This window comes from Corythoichthys intestinalis, chromosome 14 (assembly GCF_030265065.1).
Source record: "Corythoichthys intestinalis isolate RoL2023-P3 chromosome 14, ASM3026506v1, whole genome shotgun sequence".
Lineage (NCBI taxonomy): Eukaryota > Metazoa > Chordata > Actinopteri > Syngnathiformes > Syngnathidae > Corythoichthys > Corythoichthys intestinalis.
This window is the reverse complement of record NC_080408.1, coordinates 5028183-5048683: the sequence shown is the minus strand read 5'-3', so window position 1 is coordinate 5048683 and position 20501 is coordinate 5028183. Positions and strand designations below refer to the sequence as shown.

Below are 20501 nucleotides of genomic sequence, written 5' to 3'. Positions count from 1 at the left end.
GACACAAAACGGATTTATAAATTCAACATACGGTACATAAGTACTGTATTTGTTTATTATAACAATAAATCAACAAGATGGCATTAACATTATAAACATTCTCTTAAAGTGATCCATGGATAGAAAGACTAATAGTTCTTAAAATATAAATGTTAGAACAAGTTATAGAAATTTTATATTAAAACCCCTCTTAATGTTTTTGTTTTATTAAAATTCAAATCAATAAAAAAATAAACTAGCAGCTCGCCATTGTTAATGTCAATAATTACACTATGCTCACTCATGGTACTAACCCATAAAATCAGTTGGACCCAAGTGCCAGCAGAGGGCGCCAAACACCAAAAAACAAGCAACAAGTGGAAATGACACTTTGCTGTCATTTTAATCTGTTTGAGCGGGGCATGTGCGTTAATTGCGTCAAATATTTTAACGTGATTAATTTTAAAAATTAATTACCGCCCGTTAACACGATAATTTTGACAGCCCTAGTTAGGATACTTATTCAATTTCCTTATGATTTAAAAAAAGTCTATGTTTGCGCGATCTTCAAAATATATTCCATTTCACTCTGCATAATATGTCATTTGTACTTATTTTTCTTAATGTATTTTACTTATATCTTTATTAATAAAAAACACAACAAAAAGTAAATGTTTACATTATCTTCAATTTTAATATACATCCTATGTTCTTAAGTAGTAATTGAGATTTGTCATTTAGTATGTGAGGAAATGAGGGAAAATAAAAATTAGGAGATGGTTATAGCTGTTTTTGTTAACTTTTATTTTGCAAATAATTGAAAAAATACAATTTTGAATGAACCCCCACCGCCGCGGTACGTAAAAAACGGCAAACTAGCCTCCCCTAAAAAAAAATTTTTTTTTTTTTTTAAAGATTTTTTTGGAGTGGGTTCAATGTATTTATTCGGATTTAGCGTTGGAAAGAGATACATATAAGAAACATATTTTAAAAAACTTATGTATACTGTAACTCATTTCATATGGCTGAATCCAGCTGCGTCCTGTTAAGACCAACATAAGCTACGTTTTTTTTTTTTTTTTGCTAATGTTTTATTTTAATCCATTTGGAATTTAGTTGATAGTTATATTTAGCCGTTTTTTGTGGGAATATGTGTTTGAACCATTTGTTAAGAGCCTAGTTAAAAAAAAAAAAAAAAAAAAAAAAGCATTTCATAGCATTTAAGCTAGCGGACTTTTTCTATGCAAGTTAGCCAACTGTTCTTTTGTTGTACTTAGATCCTCATTTATTTATGTTTTTGTACTGTTTAAGGCTCAGCTAAAGTATTTCATTTTTTTTATGTTCCTTATCAGATTACTCGATTATTCGATAATAATAATAGTTACATATAGTTCATCGATTAATCGACTACTAAAATAATCGATAGCTGCAGTCCTACAGTTAACCCATTATATCGGATATACTATATCTCCCAATAGCAGGTCTTGTAAGTCCATACATATATCGGCCCGATATTACTGTTAAAGAAAAAAAAACATGGGAATTGGATCTGCGGTGTGAACGTAGCTAAATTCACTCTAAATAACTTTAAACCAGTTTTATTCACGTTCCAAGTAAAACAAGTCTCGTGAAATGGCTCGGAGTCCAGAACGCAATACATCTTTCTTACTTAAATTCTATACTTTTTGTGTTCATTCTGGGCGTTTCACCCCATGTCTGTGCCCTTTAACCTTCCCATCTTTTTTCATCCCTCCATCTTTTTCAACTCACTGCCAAGCCTCCACTTCCCTCCCTTTATTCTGGCCTCATCTCCCCTCCTTCATTTGCCCCCGGCAGATGCTGCTCTGCGTCTGTCGCGCCTGACCTCTCTTTGCCACGTGTCACGTCCTCCTCGCAGTTGTCCCCCAGAGAGCATCAGTCATTAACACGGACGCACGCGCACCGGTTTTGGTTGGAGGTCCCCCTCACAGTTCAGGCTCTGATTACATGACACTCATTTGTCAATTAAATAGCCCGCAGACGGCAAATCCTTCAATTTAATGGGCCTGAACATGTGCGGGAAAACTGTAATTAAACATGGTCACTTTAAAGAGGTGATTATATTACCGTGGCGAGTGGTTTTGAGAGTTAAAAAAATATATAAACTGTAGACATCTTTTTTTTTTTTTAGAATGTTAACTCACTAGCTGTTATTGACCGCGATGGATGCCCAAGTTACTTGAATGGGGGGGGGGGGGGGGGGGGGGGTCAGGCTGGACTGTCGCCTTGTATGAAGAAGAAGCAGACTCGTACGTCTGAAAGGGATAAAGGATAGCAGCTCTCTGGTTTGGCCCACATAAGGCTGTAAGTTGTTTCAGCTAATATACAGTGGGGCAAATAAGTATTTAGTCAACCACTAATTGTGCAAGTTCTCCCACTTGAAAATATTAGAGAGGCCTGTAATTGTCAACATGGGTAAACCTCAACCATGAGAGACAGTATAAAAAAACAGAAAATATATACTTGGTCAATACCAAAAGTTCATCTCAATACTTTGTTGTGTACCCTTTGTTGGCAATAACGGAGGCTAAAAGTTTTGTGTAACTCTTCACAAGCTTTTCACACACTGTTGCTGGTATTTTGGCCCATTCCTCCATGCAGATCTCCTCTAGATCAGTGATGTTTTGGGGCTTTCGTTGGGCAACACGGACTTTCAACTCTCTCTACAGATTTTCTATGGGGTTGAGATCTGGAGACTGGCTAGGCCACTCCAGGACCTTGAAATGCTTCTTACGAAGCCACTCCTTTGTTGCCCTGGCTGTGTGTTTGGGATCATTGTCATGCTGAAAGACCCAGCCACATCTCATCTTCAACGCCCTTGCTGATGGAAGGAGATTTTCACTCAAAATCTCTCGATATATGGCCCCATTCATTCTTTCCTTTACACAGATCAGTTGTCCTGGTCCCTTTGCAGAAAAACAGCCCCAAAGCATGATGTTTCCACCCCCATGCTTCACAGTGGGCATGGTGTTCTTCGGATGCAATTCAGTATTCTTTCTCCTCCAAACACGAGAACCTGTGTTTCTACCAAAAAGTTCTATTTTGGTTTCATCTGACCATAACACATTCTCCCAGTCCTCTTCTGGATCATCCAAATGCTCTCTCGCGAGCCGCAGATGGGCCTGGACGTGTACTGGCTTCAGTAGGGGGACACGTCTGGCAGTGCAGGATTTGAGTCCCTTGCGGCGCATTGTGTTACTGATAGTAGCCTTTGTTATTGTGGTCCCAGCTCTCTGTAGGTCATTCACTAGCCCCCCCCCAGTGTGGTTGTGGGATTTTTGCTCACCGTTCTTGTTATCATTCATCATTATATCATTATCATCTTGCATGGAGCCCCAGATCGAGGGAGATTATCAGTGGTCTTGTAGGTCTTCCATTTTCTAATAATTGCTCCCACAGTTGATTTCTTTACACCAAGCGTTTTACCTATTGCAGATTTAGTCTTCCCAGCCTGGTGCAGTTCTACAATTTTGTCTCTAGTGTGCTTCGTCAGCTCTTTGGTCTTGGCCATTGTGGAGTTTGGAGTGTGACTGACTGAGGTTGTGGACAGGTGTCTTTTATACCGATAATGAGTTAAAACAGGTGCCATTAATACAGGTAACGAATGGAGCCTCGTTAGACCTCGTTAGAAGAAGTTGGACCTCTTTGATAGGCAGAAATCTTGCTTGTTTGTAGGTGACCAAATACTTATTTTCCTCTCTAATTTGGAAATAAATTCTTTAAAAGTCAAACAATGTGATCTTCTGGGTTTTTTTTTTTTTTTCCCACATTCTGTCTCTAATGGTTGAGGTTTACCCATGTTGACAATTACAGGCCTCTCTAATCTTTTCAAGTAGGAGACCTTGCACAATTGGTGGTTGACTAAATACTTATTTTCCCCACTGTATGTTTGCATATATAGATTTGTAATTAAGTTTACAGCTACAGTTTGTGGAGTTAAGAGTTAGTGATTTGCTATGAGAATTGTGAATACGTTAGCATTTGTAGCATTTAAAGCAACACGAGGTAACTTTTCAACCTTTATAAAATATTTTCATAACATTTGTAATATGTCGACTGACGACAAGATGGATGACACGTCTTTTATATCTTGAGGGGTTCTGTATTGCTTTCACCATTACTAATTAACGTTGAGGAGGGTGGCAGGAACCCTGCCACACACACAAAAAAACTACAAATGTGGTGACTGATTTATGGCATACACATTTGTCCCTTTCCCAATTTATTATATAGACGGTAGTCGATGGAAACGCTTTTGCACGAATTCAGCAAAGATGGCAGCGCAACAAAAGAGTAAAAAAAAATTTGTCCGAAGAGGGGAAAAAAAAGGTAGGCCACTAGGGTACTCAACAATAAGCATTGGCCCGGTTTTCACTCACTGACGTGCAGTCACCCTAAACCCCTGAAAATCAACATCAAATGACCTGAAATGCCCCCAAAATTAAACTTATCGGTTGCCATTGACCGCTGTAGACATCCAATCCGTTTGAAGAGGCCTCGAGATAAACTCAATTTAATTCACAGCAGAATGAAGTCTCCAAAACTCCTAAAACGTCATCATGGGACCTACAGCAAGCTCTTGCTACTGTTGATGTGAAAGTTTATGCCTCTACAATCAGAAAGCGACTTCACAAGTTTAACATTCATGGGATGTGCATGAATAGGAAACCTTTGCTCGCCAAGAAGAACATGAAGGCCAGACGCAAGTTTTCCAGAGTAAATGTAGACAAAGACCAGGTCTTCTGGGATAATGTTCTTTGGACAAAGGAATCTAAAATTAAATTATTTAGACAAGTTTGGCGTAAAACCAATACAGCATTCCAGGAAAAGAACCTCACACCAACTGTGAAGCATGGAGGTGGAAGTGTCATGGTTTGGGGATGCTTTGCTGCAGAAGGACCTGGCCAGCTCACCCTCATAGAATCCACCATGAATTCTATCATGTATCAGATGGTGCTTGAGGAACATACTGTGCCCTCCATAATTATTGGCAACCCTGGTTAAGATGTGTTTTTTAGCTTCTAATAATTTTTTTATTCAAATAATATGGGACCTTAATGGAAAAAAAAGAGAAAAATCCAACCTTCAATACAAGTGCATTTAGGCAGGCTTCAACTGGGACCGTGTGCTTTGGTCAGATGAGACCAAGATTGAGCTTTTTGGCAACAAACACTCTAAGTGGGTCTGGCGTGCCACGAAAGATGCGCATGCTGAAAAGCACCTCATACCCACTGTGAAGTATGGGGGTGGGTCAGTGATGCTGTGGGGCTGTTTCGCTTCCAAAGGCCCTGGGAACCTTGTTAGGGTGCATGGCATCTTGAATGCTTTGAAATACCAGGCCATTTTAAATCAAAATCTGTTGCCCTCTCCCCGAAAGCTGAAGATGGGTCGTCACTGGGTCTTTCAGCAAGAAAATGACCCTAAACATATGGCCAAATCTAAGAGAGATGGTTCACCAGACACAAAATCAAGGTCCTCCCATGGCCATCTCAGTCCCCAGACCTTGTTTTGTTGGCAAAAGGGGGTTGTGTACAAAGTATTAACACCAGGGGTGCTAATAATTGTGACACACATTATTTGATGTCAAATAATTATTTCTTTATGTGGGATTTTTTCCCCCCACTGAATAAAGGCACTTGTATTGAAGGTTGGATTTTTCTCTTTTTTTCCATTAAGGTCCCATATTATTTGAATTAAAAAAAATATTAGAAGCTAAAAAACCACATCTTAACCAGGGGTGCCAATAATTATGGAGGGCACTGTATGAGATCATCTCTGAACAAATCAAAGCTGAAGCGAAACAAGACCCTGCAACATGACTGGCTAAAAAGGAAAAAATTGATAGTCCTGGAATGGCAGAATCACAACCCAGATCTTAATCCCTTTGAGATGCAGTGGGGTGACTTGAAATGGGCTGTGCATGCAAGGAACCCCTCAAATATTTCACAGCTGAAAGTATTCTGCGTTGGGGAGCGGGGCAAACTTTCTTTAGACCGATGTCAAAAACTGGTAGATGGCTAGAAAAAGCGTCTCCCTGAAGTTATTTCAGCCAAAGGGGGTAACACTAGCTATTAGGTGGTAGGGTGTCCTCACTTTTTCCTCAGTTAGAATATGCATTTTTGTTAATATATCTGGTTTAATGAGTAAAACAGTGTTCATTTTTGTTGTTTACCTACAATTACATCACTTTCTTTTCCACAGATCAAGAAAAACAAGATCAGACATTGATATGTGAACATTTCTTAATTAAGAACTGAATATTTCATGGGGTGTCCTAATTTTTTTCACACGACTGTATACCATAAGAGGTCATGCAAGTGAAGCAAAGAGTGAACTCTGGACTGGATCGTGACACGTCTTGATCCCTTCACAAACACACGTGCACACTTAGTTTGACAGATAATCATAAGAAACTGATTATTATTATCTGCAGACATGTCAGACCATGCTGTTGGACAACAAACACTAACAAGATAGCGGAAATCACTGGCGGGCATAAATATTTTAACTGTTATTAAACCACAGTGCGGCGTAATTTTTTTATTTATTTTTTTTATTTCACAATCACGACAGCTAGGCTAATGTTCTCCGGCTGGGTTTAATTTCGCTGTGTCCCATCGTGTTTTGATGTCACGTAGAACAAAAAATACATACAACAAATATAATTTTTGCAACATCTTGATTATTTTGTTGCTTTGCAGGCCCGAAAAACAACATTGAAAATACAATATTTACATTTTAAAAGCCCGAAATTTTTCTCCTCATCACGTGATCAGGCCCGATTTCCAATCATCCCTAGAGGTGGGCTGTCGTATGGAGGACCAGGAGTGCAAAAATTCAATAAATAAATACACAAATAAATAATGAAAAGTGTCATTAAAATGCTTCTATTTCAATATTTATTTATTCATTTCAATATTTATTTCAATTTTTATTCATTTATTTCAATTTATATTTATTTCAATTTTTATTTATTTATTTCAATTTTTAATTATATTTATTTATTTCAATTTATATTCATTTATTTAAACTTTTATTTATTTCCATTTATATTTCAGGATGGCATATCTCTCATACATGCTAGATATGGAAAAGACAACCTTGTATCAGGGATTATGAGTCATTTACTAAATCTGGCATGTTGCCCCCCCCCCACAAAAAATGGGCAACTTTGGCACTTCGCCCAGGTATATGAAAACTGTCCATAACACGCCCCCCAAAAAATGCCGACTTTGGAACCCCGCCCATATAAATGAAAAAAGACCATTTTTAAAACTTAAGATCTCATATGTCTCATGAACAGTCTTACCAATTTTCCAGGAGGATCCAACTAACTCCCTAGGTGCCAAGGTCTCAAATGTGCACCCTGTAAATTGAAAAAAAAAAAAAAAATTCACTTTCAATCCAAAATACCCGATTTCCTGTCGAGTTTGGAATATGGGTGCAAGAGACTTTTCGGAGCAGTTTTGCACTAGGTATAAACGCTAGAGCTGTCCCGACTAGTCGACATAGTCGACGTCATCGATGACGTAAATCCGTCGACGAGCACAACATCCCGTCGACGGCTAATGAAGGGTTAAAAAAATATCTGCGTGGAAAGTTCTGAATGCCGCACGCTTGGTATGCAAGCGGGGAAAGCGGCACAAAACAGTCCAAAACATTGACTTATTTTTAAAGACACAAAGGAGGGTACACTGTTGTGTCCTGTCTCTTCAATGCCAAGCTCGGCTGCACGTCGGCCGTGAATGATAACGACAGGACATTGTAAGTCCGTCCAACTAACTAATGACATGTTTTATTGAAGTTGCTAAGCCCGTCGCGATATGCAAGGAGTCCATTTATCGCATGGTAAATAAAAATGAGGGCGGTCATTTTCACGGCTGCGTTTTATCGCTGATGGTTTTCTCTCATCAACACGCTGTAGAATTAAAGTTCAGACATACAAAATAAGAAAACACATCTATATTAAACACTATATACGTTTACGTTTATATACGTACGGCCTACTTTAGCCGGCTATAAAACAGGCAGCCTTCTCCAAAACTTGCAGTTAAAAGGTGACACTTCAAAAATGAAAAATCGCTGGTTAACAGCATTTGCAAAAGGAAAAAAATCTATTACTGACAACACATGCAATGACAAAAAGTGCTTTTTTTGCGGAGTGTAAAGCTTAAATTAGCGGTTTAGCGAACGTACTTCCGGTGAACATTTCAAAATAAAAGCATGTAATGTTTGTCATATACTGTAAATAACGATTTCTGGAGTTAATCCCACATACTTCAGATTTTACACTATGAATACCTTTAAAATGACACCCTTTATGAAAATTCTGATTGGCAATGATTAATTATTATAATACTATTATATATAGTACTACAGTATACTATAATATTAATGCTAGGTATTTTTTTAAGAATTGTTTTGAATCATTTTGGAAAGGTGAAGTCAGTGTTCTGAATCTGTTTACATTCCATTCTTTTGCACAGGTTAATTCTATCAGCATTTGAACTCATTGTTTGTTATTTATCTGTTTATTTTTACTTTAATCAAGAATTTAAGTGTTCCAAAATGTTTTTGTGAATTGACAAGCATAAAAAAACATTTCATTGCTAAATTAGTAAAAAAAAAAAAAAAAAAAAATTTTTTTTTTAATTATAAGATTAGTCGACTAATCGTAAAAATAGTCGGCTGGCTAGTTGGGAGAAAATTAGTCGTTTGGGACAGCCCTAATCAACGCCCAGAATTTCATCGCTCTTAGTTGAAAAAAACCTGATAGGAGAGGTCTTTTTGAAAAATTCAAGGGGGCGCCACTGAGCCATTTTGTTACTTTTTTTGTGACGCCGCAAAATTATCGAAATTTACTACAAGCCGCGTGTATTCGCAAATCTTGGTGAGTTTTCGTGCATGTTAAGGCCTCCAAATTGTCCATTTTCAATTCACGATATGTATCGTTATAACGAAGGCGATATTCAATTCAAACAAAAATCTGAACAAACCTGCTGAAGCTAATCAATAAATAATGTGTCATTGATCCAGAGCACATGCAAATGACTCATGGTTTCAGGTGTGATGACCTGGTGTACTTTGAACTTCATAAAATAATCATGATACTCTGGATTCAAATCCACGTCACGGTGGGTGTTTTTTTTCTCTCCTGTTTGAGTGTCTACGCTTTGGACAAAAGGCGAAAGGTTAGTGGACATCAGAGCTATTGATGAAAATCATCAATAAGAGCAAACGGAGCTTAACTCTTTAAGCGCCGTTGACCTGTGGTGTTCAGTTACCCTTCGGCTGTGAACTGGAATGAGTTTATCGTCAGTTAACGTCTAATCCATTTGAACTGGGAGAGACGACAGCCAATGAGTTAAAGAACAGTGAAGTCCGAATGGATGGGCATCAATAAAAGTCAATGGCAGCTGACATACATGATTCAATACAGTATAATGTCAAGAAAATCACTTTCTGTTGATTTGGGTCACATCCTGTTCATTTTGAGGCATTTCTAAGTGACTTTTGGGTGACTCCCTTTGCGATTTTAGGTCACTTCATATAAATTTGAGGGCAACCAGATCACTTCCTGTTGATTTCGGGGTGACTTCCTGTAAATTTTAGGGCAACCAGATGTCCCGATCCGATATTTGGATCGGATCAGACGCCGATATGGGCAAAAAAATGCGCAACGGTATCGGATCGGCCAACACGGAAAAATTCTGATCCAGACTTCCGATCCAATTTTTTTTTTTTAAGTCCAGCCCAGGTTTTCCAGCGCACCGATTTACATAATCCATTCCAGTTTTTGCGTCGGTTTCCCTAAAATCCGGTCCGCACTTTATGGCACACCTTCAACACACTACATTTACATTACCGTCTCCCAATTTACCGAGAGACTTTACCGGTAAAAATGTCAGCTGTGTGGGATCATTTCACCTTAAAGGACAACAAAGACGAAGAGGCAGAGTGCAACATATGCCACAATAAAGTCAAGCGTGGTGGTAAAGCTGTAAGAAGTTTTAATACAACCAACCTAATCAAGCATTTAGCGAAATAACACCACAAACAATATAAGAAGTATGTTAAGAAAACCGAAGACAAAAAGAAAGGTCCTACGCAACTAACACTGGCAGAAACTTTTGCTATGCGTGACAAACTGGCACTCAACAGTCCCAAAGCCCAGGGAATAACAAGAGTCATTGCCGAAGAATTCATTCTGGATGACAGGCCATTATCTCTCGTGAGTAAAGACGAACCATCCAACACTTAGAACCACGGTACAACATGCCCAGCCGTCATTACATCCTTGAGCGATTCGGCCTTGGAAGATTTGAGAACGATTCACAAACATCCAAATTCCAATTACTGAAATATGTCAAGTAAAGCGGAACTAATACACAGCGCCGTCTTCAGGACGCAATGAGAAACGGACCGCATTGCGTCCCGAGAGTAAACATCATGCTCGTCATAGACCCGGGTAATGCCAATGCTCAACTCACGGCTTTAGCTCAACTCATGCCGCTGGATAAAAAACACAAGATTACCTGACTGCTGCTGACAGCCGCTACAAACTACGTCAACATCGTTTTACTGTAGATAATTGATATCATATGTATATAGAACTAGATGCAAAATGACAGACTCGACGGCGTTAGCAACACTGAAGTATTGAAAACTAGTTGCGTTGGTAAACAGCCGCCATCTTAAAGCAGGAGACTTCCCTAGTTGGCTGTTGTGAACCTTCCAAGCGAACCTAATTAACTTTTTATCTAAAATACTCTTAAATTGGCAAAATCATGACTTGAATCTATCTTCAAAACAGTTTTAAAACTTTCACATGTCGAAAGTAGACAGAAGGGAAATTATGGAATAGCAGGAGCAATTTTAATAACTTTAACAGTTGATTCGCAAAATTAAAGGAATTGAATGTCGTTTAAAGCTGCTGATACAGAATGGGGACTTGAGTATTTTATTTACTGTTTTAAAATGTTAACTTGATACTGAAATAGTCGTTTATTTAAACTAGGGCTGCAGCTATCGAATATTTTAGTAATCGAGTAATCGACTGAAAATTCTATCGATTAATCGAGTAATCGGATAAAACAAATTTTTTGGTGAAGAGCAATTATAAATATACATGAGAAAACAAGACATTTCATCTAATCTTGAACATTTTCAGTCAATCAATGTCTTTATTTTCGATGTATATTGTTGAAAACAGCCAACAATTGCATCTCATATGTAACTAGAATAAAAAAAAAAGACTAACTCACTTTCACTCAAAAAACCTTTAGACCTTATTAAAAATATATATATACATATATATATATATACAGGGGTGCACATAAGTGGTCCGCATGCGCGCATGTGTACTGGACGTAGACAAACGCGCTGGCCCTCAACGGCTTCCATACGCTTTTGCGTACCGATGGCTGACCACTGTATTTGCGGCGGACACAAGAAAATAACTTCTCAAAATGTCGAAGAGGCAGGCCACACTGAGTAATTACTTCCGTGTTCACCCACCCCCGTCAAAAGACAGACAGACGACAGAGACATCACCGGAGCTACCGAAAAAAAGGACTTTAGCTGAAAAGTGGCTACTGGAGTTACCATGGCTAGAAGCAAATGATGCTCGCACGGAAATGCGGTACAAAATGTGCCGTGAGAATCCCAATGTTGCCGATAAGAGCAGCGCATTTTATGTAGGGTCAAAGAATTTCAGCCATCCAAACTTTGAAGAGCACGAAAAAAACAGAGCATGTGGCAATTAAGCAAATTATCAATGTCAAACAGGACCCCACTCGCCCTATGGACAAGTGGCGGAATAAAGGTAATGAACAGCGACATGCACTGACAAACGTGTTTTTGCTCGCATTTTACAAAGCTAAACATGCACGTTCAATGAGGTCTTCTGAGGAGGACATCCCACTTTTAAAAAGGCTTGGAGTTAATGTGGGAGCCGCATAATGCCCTTTATTTTGAATTGGTGCTTTTTATTTCTTTACATTTCACTTCAAAGTAATGGCAATTTTGTTGTGCCAGTTGATGTTAATCAAGCATTAATTGTTAATATAATTAATTAAAGTTAATTGGCTCTAAGTAAAGCTTGTCATAAATTTATCGCATCAGGCGGGTCGGCTCTCAAGCTCAATGAGGACCAAGTCACATCTCCAGGTCCTCCTCTGAGAACCTGGGCAAAAAAATTATGTGCACCCCTGTGTGTATATATATATATATATATATATATATATATACATATATACACAGTGGGGAGAACAAGTATTTGATACACTGCCAATCCATTGGCAGTGTATCAAATACTTGTTCTCTCCACTGTATATATACACCTAAAAATGCCTTTACGCTTGATAACACACATCACTTAAAAGTTAATATTTTTTCCCACGTGTTTCAATCGAATTTCTATTTGTGTCAAGCCATTTTTAAGTTCTAGTTAGTCTAAACTGTAAGTGCTGAAGCTGCTGCCCCCGCGACCCGACCCCGGAATAAGCGGAAGATAATGGATGGATGGATGGAGGTGAAGAGCAATTATAAATATACATGCGAAAACAAGACATTTCATCTCATCTTGAACCATTTTCAGTCAATCAATGTCTTTATTTTCGATGTATATTGTTGAAAACAGCCAACAATTGCATCTCAGATGTAACTAGAATAAAAAAAAAAGACTAATTCACTGCTTTCACTCAAAAAACTTTTAGATCTTATAAAAAAAAAATATATATATATATATATATATATATAAATGCCGTTATGCTTGATAACACACATCACTAATAAGTTAGGATTTTTTTCCTACGTGTTTCAATTGAATTTCTATTTGTGTCAAGCTATTTTGAAGTTCTAGTTAAGTTTTAAGTTAGTCTAAACTGTAAGTCCTGATAGGATTTTGAGTTTTTGCAGTGTTCAAAATAAATGTATGATACAGGCTGTATTGGAGCACATTAGGGACTAGTGCTACTTGATGTTTTATCCAGCAATGACTACTGAGCTAAAATTGATAGTTAGCATTATTGAGTTTTTATTTTACACCCTCATCACTCCACAACGCTATGTTATGTTAAAGCCTGTATGTAAGACACGTTAGCCACGCATCGAAAGTGGTCATAATTAATAGAAACCTAGCCCTCCGCAGGGCTAACGTTACGTGAGCTAGTCACAGTAACGTTAATCTTATTTATTAGCGATTTAGCCCTCTTTATTAGCGCTTCGCGCTCTTTATTAGCGCTTAGCGCTCTTTATTAGCGCTTAGCGCTCTACTGCTTTAAGATGGCGGCTGTTTACTAACGCTGCCCAGACGCGGCCGAGTCTGTCAATGCGCATCTAGTTCAACATACATGTGATCTCTATGAGACTCATCAGACCAACGAAGCATCGTGCGGGCTAGTATTTAGCAACGTCGGCGTCGTTTGTAGCGGCTGTAGTAAGGTTTTTTTTTTTTTTTTTTTGCTTCTTCCTCTACGCACGTGACATCAGCGCGTTGTCCCGCATTAAAAGTAGTCCGAGCAAAACGTGATGCTTAGAGCTGTTAAAATAAACGATTACTCGAGGTGAATAAAATTACTCGGATCAGTTTTTAAACTCGAGTTACTCGAGTTGCTCGAGTATTCGTTTCAGCTCTAATTTAAACCTGAGAGGCTTTTTATACAATTTTTGTAACTAATGCACGAAACATTAAAAGCATCTAATAGCTTGGGGGGGTTTGTGGGATTTTCCACTGAGGTTGTTTGTGTGTTTTGCTTTTTTAAGACCGTTTACAATATTATTTGCACGTTTTACTGACTGACTATGCCATTTCTGTTTGTTATTTATAATGTTTTGTGTTTGTCACTGAATAAACAGGTCAGATTCTTGTTACCAGCTGTTGTGTGTTATTCAAACTCACCTAATTCAGCTGGCTAGTTGTTATCAAGAGTACTAAAACCTTTTTCAACATGAGTCTGACAACTAAGTAAGGAGGCTAAATAACTTTAAAATTTAACACATGCTCAGATAGGCCGGTATCGGTATTGGCCTGTATCGGTATCGGATCGGAAGTGCAAAACAATATCGGTATCGGATCGGAAGTGCAAAAACCTGGATCGGGACATCCCTAAACCAGATCACATCCTGTTAATTTTAGGTCAACTGTTTGTTCTGGGGCTTTTCCAGGTAAACTCCTGTTCATTTTGAGGCTAATTCTCGGTCAGAGTTGAAAGTCACAGGGTAAAAACGTTGCACTTCAGTCCAGTGCTCAGTTGGCAAGACATATCCGGACCTTTTGCCAACAAAAATATATATTTTCCTGGATTTGCACTTGTGCCTGGGCCCGTTCCAAATAATGATCCGTTCCCAAGCCTTGCCTCCACAATATTTCAAGCAAATGAGCTGAGTGGAGTTTCTGCTCAATCCCGTGCACAAATAATACCGCGCTCATGAAAGCATTACATCCCCCTGCTTGGCAAAGGTAATAAATCATAAATAAATAAACAAATAAATCCTCCCTCGCGTTCATGCAAACATGCGGTTGGATGTATAAACACAACTTCATTTTTAAATCATGCTGCGGCGGGTTATAAAATCTGGGTCAACCGCTAGCTTGTCACGTCTCCTATTTCCTGTATGTCAGACACCCATTTAGCCCTGTCGCATTGGGTGACACGCACGTTTCTGTTGTCACATCATGTGATCGTGCCGCCGCTCGTATCCGCTGAGAGGTCGTCGCCGTTTGCCAATTTTCACCGTCACACATGTGACGGCTTCACCGTTTTATTTGTGCCCGCTTGACACTTTGGTTCGATTTAGTGTAACTTGGGCCCGAACAAACTATATCACGCACGCAGACACATCTGATTGGTCATCGGGGAAGCGCTGAATGTCTTAGTCACCGTGGATGATGATGCTGCTGACTCCAGAGAGCTAGTAAACGGGGGTTCAGTGACCTTAACATTGACAAATTTGCTGCTAGACGTTCAGATGGATTGGACGTCTACTGGTGACAAACCTGTCTAACTCAAAGCAGAAGAATCTGATTTTTCACACTAGGCTACCGCTAGTTTGAAATGGCCTTTATATTAAAAAAAAAAAAAAAAAAAAAAAAAAAAAAAAAAAACATCTCATTTGCAAGGTGTAGCATCTTTTATTGTGGTGTGGCGGTGCGCCACAATCTTTTATATGGAGGGGAAACCGTGCATTTTGAGATGACTAAAATATGACTGATTAATTAGTATTATCGTCCAAAAGACTAAGACGAAAAGTAAACTGGCTGCCATAAACAATGGTGTATATGGTATAGATCAACGGTTCTTAAACTTGCTAAAGGTACCGAACCCCACGAGTTTAACATGTGCATTCACCGAACCCTTTGGAATTGAATAAAAAAGCTTTTTTTTTTTCAAATTTAAAACTGAGATAGCTAAGCTAGCAAGCTAATAAGTAACTGAAATCCCGTTCAAATTTCAAATTGACTACAAATAATTTTGCCATTTTCACATTGGGAAATGATATGAAACTTTTGATTTCACACTATTCTTTTTGTTGTTTTCCAGTCTACCTTCTCATTTTATTGTCACATCCCCATAGGGCTGCAGCTATTGATTGTTTTAGTAGTCGATTAATCGATGAACTAGTTAGTTCGAATAATCGAGTAATCTGATAAGGAACAATAAAAAATTAAAATACCTGAGCTAAGGCCTCAAACGTCATAAAAAAATAAAAACAACAAAAGGACAATTGGCTAACTTACATAGCAAAAGTCCGCTATCTTAAATGCTATAAAACGTTTTTGTTTGTTTTTTTATTTTACAATGCTCTTAACAAATGGTTCAAATACATATTCCCACAAAAAACGGCTAAATATACCTATAAACTAAATTACGAAGGCATTAAAAAAGACATTAGCTCAAACAAAAACTTAGTTTCTGTTGGTCTTAACAGGGAGCAGCTGGATTCAGCCATGTAAAATGAGTTATGTCATATTTACTATTGCCACTAGAGGGTAGTGTATTTACCCTAATCACCCTAATCTCCGAAGCCGGGGAAGGGAAATGACATAAATCCGAATTAGGTGGCATAAAATATACTTGGGGAGGTGCGACAGTAAAGGTGAAGTCGACAGTTTTGACCATTAAGGAGTAATTTTGCCATTTCGTCCTGAGTAAATGCATTTTTATTATTTCATATTCCATTTAGCACAAGATGTATTTGTCATGAGCATGCCGTTTATTTAGCTAATGGGGGAAAATACTTGGATAAAATGAATATCCTGTAAAAATATTGGAGTAGAGAGAATGAAACAATGACATTTTGCGGCTCTCTTCGTCGCGTTTTCCTCGTTCTGAATAATTCCCCCTCAATGGGCTGAACTTGAAATCAGATGAAACCATGACCCTGCCGACGTCATCCACCTGTTGGGGCCGCTAGAGCCCTATAATGGTAGGCGTGGCTAACCGGCAGATTAAAAGACTAATTTCTCGTCATCTGCGCTTTGCTAAATTGTTGTATATAGTCGAATCGTCTCAAAATATGATTCTAATTCAAAAACTAATGCTATTTAAGACTTTTTTTCTCCTGTCGTACGCACTTTAAGCTCATGGACTTTTGCTAGGCAAATTAGGCTAATTTAATCTACAAAAACTTACATTTTGATCAGACGAGAAAATGCGTATTTTGAACAAAAGTACATATGTGTGCTGCAGCATCCTTCACTTGTCAAAAGTGATGGCAGGAAAAAGCTTCAAAAACCACAATTGCCTTGTTTGCTGGCTGTCAAGCAGAACAACTTCACATTTAGTGAGGACAGAACACGGCATATTAATAAATAAGGGCGTAACGATACATGTATTTGTATTGAACCGTTTCGGTACGTGGTGCTCGGTTCGGAACGGAGGCGTACCGAACAGGTTTCTGATGTAATGTTATGTAACCCTTACTTTTCGAGGCTGTGAGTCGATCGGGTTACAGTTTCTTTGTGGAGATTATATTTACTCAGTCTTCTCTACTATAATGAGGACCAACACAGTAGGACAGTATAACCCAGAAACGTCAACGGCGCAACAACGTGGCCGCCGCGAGAACGCAGTGAAACGCGGGCATTAAAGTCGATCAGCCAATGCACACCAGTCGCAGTGCGGCCGCATGTTTGACGCGTCCCAGAAGCGGCTCAAGGCGACGCACGCAAAAAGAACGGCAGAGTTTATTATTTGACGCGAGACACGACCCTCCTGCGTCAATACTACTACCGGTAGCTAGGATCGGGCAGGCCGGAAGTCACTCGTGTAAAAATACAGTGGATCCGGTCGATTTTGAAACTAATATGCAATCGTAACCCACTTTTTGAGTCCATCAGATCTCTTGAGTGGTAGCTCGGGGCACAGTTGACTTGTCTTTGTTGATTTACTGCTGTCTTCTCTGCTACAAAAATAACCAACACGACCCCGTGTTCAATACAGAACCCTCCTACCACAACAAAACAAGTAGGAACTAATATTCACATAGGAACTTAAGTTATACAACATAAAATATACAATATAAATGAATACTACATCACATTTGTAAAATATAAACACATAATAAAATAAATAATAGCCCATTTAAATAAAATCAATTGAAATGCGCTAAAACACCTGTAATTAAATAATAAGAATAATACACAGATCCTGCTTACACAAATTTATTAATTTCTGTGTGGCGCTTTAACTTGAGAAAATCCACTAATAAAGCTTTTGAAAACAGTTTATAAGAAAAAAAAAAATGATTCATTGAGGCATTTTATTAGTACATAAATACATGTTAAAATCTTTGTCATTGGGATTGCTTTTCTCTTTAGCACAGGACTTCTTTTTTCTTCTTTCTTTCAGAAAGAAAGCTGACCAATACGCGGGGTCTGAAAGGCAAATTGTTGTTGGAATATCTTTAAATACCCGCTACTTTTTGAGCAGAATTGGAGCTTTGTATAGGCTAATGTTCCTATTGTTGAAACGTGTGTAATAAACAACAAGCACATTTATATTTTGCATTGTTTTCTTACTGTACCGAAAATGAACCGAATTGTGACCTCAAAACCGAGGTACGTACCGAACCGAGATTTTTGTGTACCGTTACACACCTATTAATAAAGTAAAAAATAAGATACTGTGTGGTACAATAAGGTACTCTTTATGCCACAGAAAAAAAAAATGAAATACGACTTTGCCATTTTGAATCCTCTATGATGTTTGTATTGTTCCAATTACATCATCTATGTTTACAGAGCCGCTTTTGATAATGAGCCTGTCGCTGTATTTTGTCATCCAGTCAGCACTTTTTTGCTGCCCTCGCGCTAGACAAATCATTCCACTCGTCGACGATGACACAACTTGAGCTTTTACGCATGTGAATGAGAGAATATTTGTATTCCACCCAAAGGGAAGAATAAAGCCAGTATTTCAAGGGCAACGGGTTCGCGATACGTATCGCTGAGTACTTCTGTCATGGCTTATGACTTATTAATTCCTTTTACTTGACACTTAGCGAGTATTTAGGGCGGAAGGAAGAAGGTCGGCATTTTTTTCCCCCCTCTGAGTTAACTCATTTGCTTCCACACTAGGTTCAATGTGTTGTTGTAGATCCTGACTGAAGAGTATTTGTATTTGAAAAACAACAACAACAACTGTTGACGGTGATAATGATATCAATGGAAAAATCCACACTTCAACCACAATCGCTGAAAAACGCTTCCTCCTCCTCCATTGGGCTCAATGCTAAATCTGCCGAAATTGATCATTGTCTGACGTCATCACCAAGACGGAGGCGACGGAGCGCTGGAATGACAGGAGGAGCTAAAAGGCAGATTTAAAGTGCGTACGACAGGAGAAAAAAAGTCTGAAATAGGATTATTATGTGAATTACAATCATATTTTGAGACGATTTGACTATATACAACAATTTAGCAAAGCGCAGATGACGAGAAATTAGTCTTTTAATCTGCCGGTTAGCCATGCCTACCATTATAAGGCTCTAGCGTCCCCAACAGGTGGATGACGTCAGCGGGAGAATTGGCTCATCGGTTTTACTTTTCAGCCCATTGAGGGGGAATTATTCAGAAACAGGAAAACATGACGAAGAGAGCCGCAAAAAGTCATTGTTTCAGTTAAAGATGCACCGATACCGATACTAGTATCGGCAGGGGGCGCCGATCCGGCCCGAAATGGTGGTATCGGTATCGGCGAGTACCAACAAAGACGGCACCGATACCATTTACCGGTCCATTATTATAACATTTGACCACAGCCTTTTTCTCCTCCTGGCGCTCACTACACTCTGTCTCTGTGTTGTGTGATGACACGTGAACACCAAGCAGCTATCGCTATTGGCCTGCTCCAGACCAATGAGAGCGGGCCAATAGCCACTCCCGACCAATCAAAAGGGGGCTTTTTCATATGGACGAAAAACAAACCAGGAAATATGGCAGCGCCGCGGCGGTGGTATCGGTATGGTATCGGCCGATACTGCACAGCCAGGTATCGGTATCGGGGCCAAAAAATGGTATCGGTGCAACACTAGTTTCAGTCTCTCTACTCCAATATTTTTACAGGATATTCTTCACCTTTACTGTCGCACCTCCCGAGCGATATTTTATGCCACCTAAATCGGGTTTATGTCATTTCCCTTCCCCGGCTTCGGAGAACGTAAACAAACCAAGAGGCGTGACGGCAAGCCGACATGCTAACGCCAACCGAGTGATGTTTCAAAGTCCTCGAAGCGGAAAATCCCACATAACTAGCCCGGATCATTTCACATGACGACTGGGTTGCCGATCGTCTCCCCCGATCGCCAACCCGCCTGACAGAGAGCAATTTACAGCTCGTTCCCCTGCTACTACGGACAGAAGAGCTTGCCGGGGAAGCAGCTGGACAATGACCGCCCAACAAACCTGTCGACGTCGGAGGCGCGTGTTGCTGCCAAATGGTCAACACGAATATGTCAAAATAATGCTTTACTACACAGTGAAGTCGTAAACAGCGAGAGCTGCATTTGTTGTGCAGCTAAAATGACCAGCTAATGTGTATGAGGAGAGCTTTTTACATGCCCATCCATGATCAAACGTAAGTAGTTCTTTATTTAAAGAAAGTTTGTAGTGTTTACTTTGTAATCGCTGTATTCGCGGCTATTTTTAACTCAAAGTTGCAATTTCTGATCGGTCGGAAAATTTGACAGAAAATCGGGGACATAAGCACAATAAGCCGAGTATAGTGCTCTCCCGGCCGGGGACAAAGAGCATGTCAGCCACAAAAAGCAACCAGGTATGCTGTCCCGGGTCTCGGGAACATAGGGGCCCCTGAATGACCCTTAATTTATTTTACTTTACATTCACATATTTTCTAATGTAAATCATTGTCTGATTAAATATGTTCAATTTGATATAAACATAAAAACTTCAACATATTAAATACTTCAAATATATATTTTTTTCCTTTTCATGCACAATGTCCCCCAACCCCCTGTCTTAA

At 39.0% G+C, this 20501-nt stretch overlaps 1 protein-coding gene across 4 annotated transcripts in view; it reads right to left on the bottom strand.

Moving 5' to 3' along the window:
* The window catches only part of LOC130929511 (SPRY domain-containing SOCS box protein 4-like), a 166091-nt gene that overhangs the window by 114297 nt on the left and 31293 nt on the right, over nt 1-20501 (bottom strand). For 2 of the 4 annotated variants that reach the window (XM_057856681.1, XM_057856683.1), the window contains exon 2: nt 7328-7384. The exons of the other annotated variants lie outside the window; for them this stretch is intronic. The gene's annotated coding sequence lies outside the window, so the exon portion shown is untranslated. The remainder of the gene's footprint in view (nt 1-7327; nt 7385-20501) is intronic. 4 annotated transcript variants of the gene reach the window in all.